Here is a 6,000-nt window from a genome sequence, read left to right on the forward strand (position 1 = left end):
GCACAAGGGGTTTATAGTACAAATACATAGTACAAGTATGGTCCATTCCAAAAAGTGATAAAAATCTCAGTGTTGGTTCAGAGTTCCAGCTATGACTGACAAAGTATTAAAATTTCATAATACAGGATGAGAACGAATCTGTAGACAGCTGGCTTAAAGTAGGCAATGATATCAGACAATATAGCCAGACTGCAGCACACCTGAAAATATAAATGTTTTTAATCTCCTACAGTAAGTCCTGGAAATTCCTGATGTTGATCATACCATAAATTGGCATTTACTATATCCCAACTAACTTGTTGCTCTCTTCTGCTTCAGCAATCAAAGATTGATCTCTGCTTCATTCAAGGAAATGTGATCTGTATATTCTTGGCATAACTAGATAACCTTAAACTCTATCAGTTTCTGATCCTAATGGATATGTCCTGAAACACATTTGATTTTGTTCCTCTACTTTAGACTGATGTTGTAACAATATTTTGTAATTCTTTAGTATCTTTCATCTAAGCTTATAAAACATACTTGCAAATATTATTGAAAGAATATTATTAATATTGCAAAGTTAAGCATAAAAAATTACACAAAGCATTGCTCATGTTGTAATAGAGCAATTGCCTTTAGTCATGTGATATAGTTTTTAACTGCACAGTCACACTATTTCTTCACAGAGGTCATGCTGCAGTCAGAAGAATGGGTGGTGCTTATTTGTGAGGAAGCATTTGATATTGCATTTCCTCCTAGGTTTTGAGGTACGGCCCTCTAGGTTATTGCTGAGCGCGCGTCAGTCTGTCAGCGAGCTTGCTGTTGAACATCAGTTTGTTACCTAATTATGAACACATCTTTCACCTTTCAGAAGCCTAAGCTGTGTCACCCCAGGTTTGCAGCTCGAAAACTTCCAGATGCCAAGTGTCAAAGAACAACCAGTATTCCTAAATGAACCAGGGCCCCCAGGCGTGTGCAGTATAGCTGACGTGATGATGACTGATGAACAGATTAACAGTGAAAAGGCAACCAGGAACAGCTTTTGAAACAACTCTTGTATGTGATTTTACATCATGGGACTCTCCTTTCTCTTCTTGTCATCTTCAGACTAATTAACCACGCAGTTTTCCATCTCTGCAGCAAGCGAGAAAGGATGCTACAGAAAACAGGCTCAATTGCCACACTTACCCTGTGTACTAAGCATTGGGGGCGTTATATGATCATTTAATTAGAGACTATATTAACATAAATATGCACAACAAGTGGAAATTAAGGCATCACAGGCAATCTTAATCCTGGCATTTCAAAATGTGTAAAAATGCTTAATTTTTTTTGTATTAAAGATATTTTACTTTTTTTTAAATGTTCCATTGCCTGTGGTTTTATCAGTGCATGTTGAACAAAAAGAAATGTCATCGCTGACATCTACAGAGGTCATCAGCAAAGCAGTAACTGCTATGTTAACTGTAGAAACTCCTGCCAACTCAAGCTGACAAGCCAGCTCATATCAGCAGAGTGGCTGTCATCCTTTACATGGGCCATTTCTAGCCTTGTTTCAAAGACAGTTGATAATGGCAGAGTAAGAGTGAGACCGCAGCGGTTTTGTCTCACCTTAAAATCCCCCTGATTTTCCTGCCTAAGCTGCCTTCCTCAGCCCCAGCCCTCACTGCCTGTCCTCCTGCAGGGAGCGAGCAGGGTGGATAATCTCTATTCTGTTCTTCAACCTTTGTGGATACTCAGCATCCCAGCCGCTTGCCTGAAATCCAGTGAGTCATTTTCAGCATCACCATCTACTCCCTTTGCTTCTTCCAAATCTGCAGATGTATTCATGCTGCACACTGCATAAATCACCTATTTATACATGTATATGCACAGGTACTGTGAGTATCCTAGTGGCAGCTGCATGGAGCTCAAATAGGTTAATTTTTCTTGCCAAGGATTCTCCTTTTACAAGCTGGTCTGCTTCTGCTGCCTGGTTATACACTTGGCTGCACCTGTTTAAAGTATCCTGAAAGAATATGCATCTCTAGTGCTGTGATGACAACCACCATCAATGATTTCGTACTTCACAGGGACTCTCTGATCTAGAAAACAGTGTATTTGTAGTTGGCAGCCAATACATGTTTTAAAATCAAATGCTTGTTTAATGAAGGGGAACACTGTGTGTGGTTTTTGATATTCTGTATCTGGATTCATCACTGCTTACAGTACATGTCAGGTTTTTGAAAACACAGCTGCTATGGCTTTCCTTTCTGTACTACTGCCTACTGGGATTGCAGATATTTTAAAGTTATTCTTGGAGCAATTAGAGCAGTGGCAGTAAAGACAATACCTTTGAATCTCTGCTTTAAAATTCTGCATGAATATAGTTATAGTCTGTAATTTTATGTAGAAAAGAATATATGGCTCCACTAAGCCACAGTGACAGTGATAAATCTGAAAAGATATGAAGGATTTGTCTGAAAATTTCTGAAATCAGGAAAATTATAAAGAGATAAAATAAGAGCTCAGAGAAACCCTGCCCTTCAACGGGAAAACTTTTAACTGAAGGTGGCATGTCCAGAAAATAAGTAAATGAAAATCTGAAAAATGCAAGACGGGAGGCATGTTAAGAAAATAGAAACATTGATAGCTGAGAGACAACTCAGTCTTCCAGTTTACAAGAAAATACATACTGTGACATAAGCCTGACTTGCCAAAGAGATTTCCACTAAAATTAGAGGCAGTAAAATAATTAATAATGGTGGTATCTGGATTTCCGAAGTTATATTTCAGAACTTTTTACAGCAGCCTTGTACCAGTCAGAGCTCCTGTTTCTCTGAGGCTGTTCACAGGAATGTAGGTCTGGCAAGGACTTCCTGGGAAAATTTTGCTACTCTCTCCCTAGTGCAGGTCACCACATAGATTATCCTTTCATTTACAAATTCATTAATCTTCAACTTGAAATTACTTAGGTTTCTTGTTACCATTACTCCCATTGAAAAGCTGTCCTGAAGCCTCAAAACTCCCTGTAGATTAAAAATATTTTTCTGTTTCCTAGGTTAAATATGTTATTGATACATTTATACCTTTTCACATTTCTTGTAGAAAACCCGTGTCCTCTAGGTTGTATCTCTTTTTCCAAAGTGTCATTTACCATCTGATTTCTGTGTGGTCATTTTCCCTGGCAATCTTCATTTTTGCAGAGTAAGTGCACTGCACTCTTTCAGTCGCATGTGAGAGAGGGGCTCTGTGCTCTCTTTGTCATCTGAGTAGCCATGGCCCAGTATGAATTCATCTCTCCCAAAGAGTACACAGAGTGTATACAGCATTTGAGCTGAAAAGTCAGCAATTTTAAAAATAGCAGTGTTCCAGTATCTTTGCTGGAAACACCTCCTTTTTACATTCTTTGTGATACTTGCCTTTTCACAGCTGTGCACATTTTACCTCATAGTTTGAGTGGCTGACAGTTTGCTGGCGGTTTTCTGTGACTGTCTTACATGTTTCTTTTCTTCCTGCCAGCCCCCAGCTCATCATGTAGATTCTTCTTGTTGCTCCCCAGCAGCATGACAGAGCATTACACTACCACATTTCATTCCATTTTGGTATTCTGTTCATTAAGGACATCCAAATTTTCCCAGTCTATACCCTGGTCTGGACCAGCACATCTTGTTACTGCCAGAAAGCAGAACCAGAACACTGGACCGGAACCAAAAAAGCAGCTTGAGTCTATTTTTTTAATCAGAACAGAACCCAAACCTTACTCAGAATGCCTTAAACTGCAAAGTGAGGGGTTTTGTCATTAATGCTTCAACTTCAGTTTTTTGAACTTCTGTTACTGCAGGACTTCAACCAGCACAAGCTCTGCTTTTGTACTGTGGTGCTACCCTGTGCTGCTCAACAGGCACTGGCAGGACCTCTTCAGTGAGGGCTGGCCGCCGTGGCTATGAATTCTCTTCTGCTCCTAGTGCTAGCAGTGCTCTGCAGAAGCCTGCTGGGCTCCATCAGCCTGAAGTTCCTTGGCAATCCCATCTGGGTACTTCACTGGAGAGCAGCGTGGGGGTTTCTATACCTCTTTGCGTATGTGCACTTGACATATGTGTATACATATAGTAGTTTGGTGCCCTATGTATGCAGGAGTAAACTCACAAGGGAAGGGACATCCATCTTCTCCTCCTGCAGCATCTTGCGGGTGTCACTCATACATGCAGTTTAGTGCAGCATTGCAAGTTCATTCTGGGTCCTCAACTGTATTTACCAGGGTCAGTGTGGGGAGGCTGGTGTGCCTAAGCTCTGACAGCAAGGAGACCTCTCTTTGCTAGTTCTTCAGCTACAGTACACATTTTTACCAATTCCAGTCTTTAATATTTAAAAATAATATTTCCACATTTTAGGAATTTCCTTTATAAGCATAACAGTAGAATTACAATTCTGATTTTATTTTAAAGTATTTATTTTTTACTCTGAAGACAAAGTATGCAAAAGAAAGTAGATTTAATGGAAATTTTTTCATTCCTATAACTCTGGAAAACACAGGGACCTTTTCTTTATCCTCCTGAGAAATCTGACTCTAGCTGCATAATTAGATGGCTGTAATACAATGAAAAATTGCAGGATCAGAAGAGATACACCCAGTTTTATACCTTATGCAAGTAAATATTCTTCTGGTCTAAAATTACACAGGGTGTAGCAATGAAGTATGGTAGAAATTCAGTCAGTGCTTGCGTTACGCATTTGTATGTCAGTGCATCTCTTTTTGATACAGGCATTGTACCACTTATTACCTACAGATATGTTATGAAATCTCAAATTTATAACGCCTGTAAAGTTCTTTTGCTATGAGCATGGCTGCCTTGGTGCATTATATGTGACATGAAGGTGAAGGTCAGCTCTTGTATTCTGTGAACCTGACATGACCTGATCAATGAAAAATATTTAACTAATGTTCTCTAGGTTTATTCTGTCCTAAAAGCTGAACAATACTAAAGTAGATAAACCATTGACCAGACATTTTTCCTCCAAGCAGTTGTTATACAGCACTCAATAAATTAATAATAAAACCTCCTCATTCACTAAACATTACCAAGCATGTCATTTTAGCTTTATTTTCCCCTTTCATGGTGGTGAAGATCTGTATGGCCTGGTAGTTATTGCCATGTTTGTTGATAAAAAACCTCAAAATAACATCTAAACATGACCTAAACATCACGTAGGGGAAGAAATTACAGTAATCGACACAACAGATGGATAGACAACATTTTGATCTTCTAGTTACCTGCTGCCAAAGTCAATCAAATAACATGGCTCTAAAACACTATGAGACACAAGGGAGAGATAAAATAAGTTGATCTGTTAGCTGACCTAACAAAATCTCCTTCCCTGGTGATTTGTATCCCTCATCTGTGTAGTCCTCCAGCTTCCTCCTCCTCCGTATCTCCTCTGGCTTCCCTTCCATTCCCTCTCCTCTTTCCTTGCGGCCACCGAGGACATGGGATGGCACACGGCATGGCTGGTTGTGATCTAAGCAGACTGTGGACTCATGCTGAGTGGGGGCACTAATTAAGGTGCCCTTTCTATTTGTCTCTTATATCCAGATGCCAATTATCAGAAAATTTGTAGGAGCTTACTATATTTGAAATCTCTGTCCATCTGGCAGATTTGTCTGAAATGGGCCAGTTGTTTCTGTCATTATCAGGGGTCAGTGGGGGTACAGGGTAGCTGCAGGAGCCTTATTTCCTTAGGATAGACACTTAAAAATCACCTGAATATGAAGTAGTTTAAATTAAAGGTTTTGTTTGTTTCAGTTAAACAAATGCGTACCAGCGGGGATGGATATGAACTGGGAGAGACACTGAGTCCTTAAAACCTTGACAAAAACAAGCAAAACAACCTCCTTCTGGAGCAGACAGTAGCAGCAATTCCTAGTCCTGGACTGCTCTGATGAAAGCTCTGAGTTTGAGACAATCCACCCAGAAAAAGCAGTAAACTTCTTGCATTTACTTGGCAAGGACAGCTCTTCAGAGAATTGTGCACTGAATG

Source organism: Phalacrocorax aristotelis, chromosome 2 (genome assembly GCF_949628215.1).
Source record: "Phalacrocorax aristotelis chromosome 2, bGulAri2.1, whole genome shotgun sequence".
Lineage (NCBI taxonomy): Eukaryota > Metazoa > Chordata > Aves > Suliformes > Phalacrocoracidae > Phalacrocorax > Phalacrocorax aristotelis.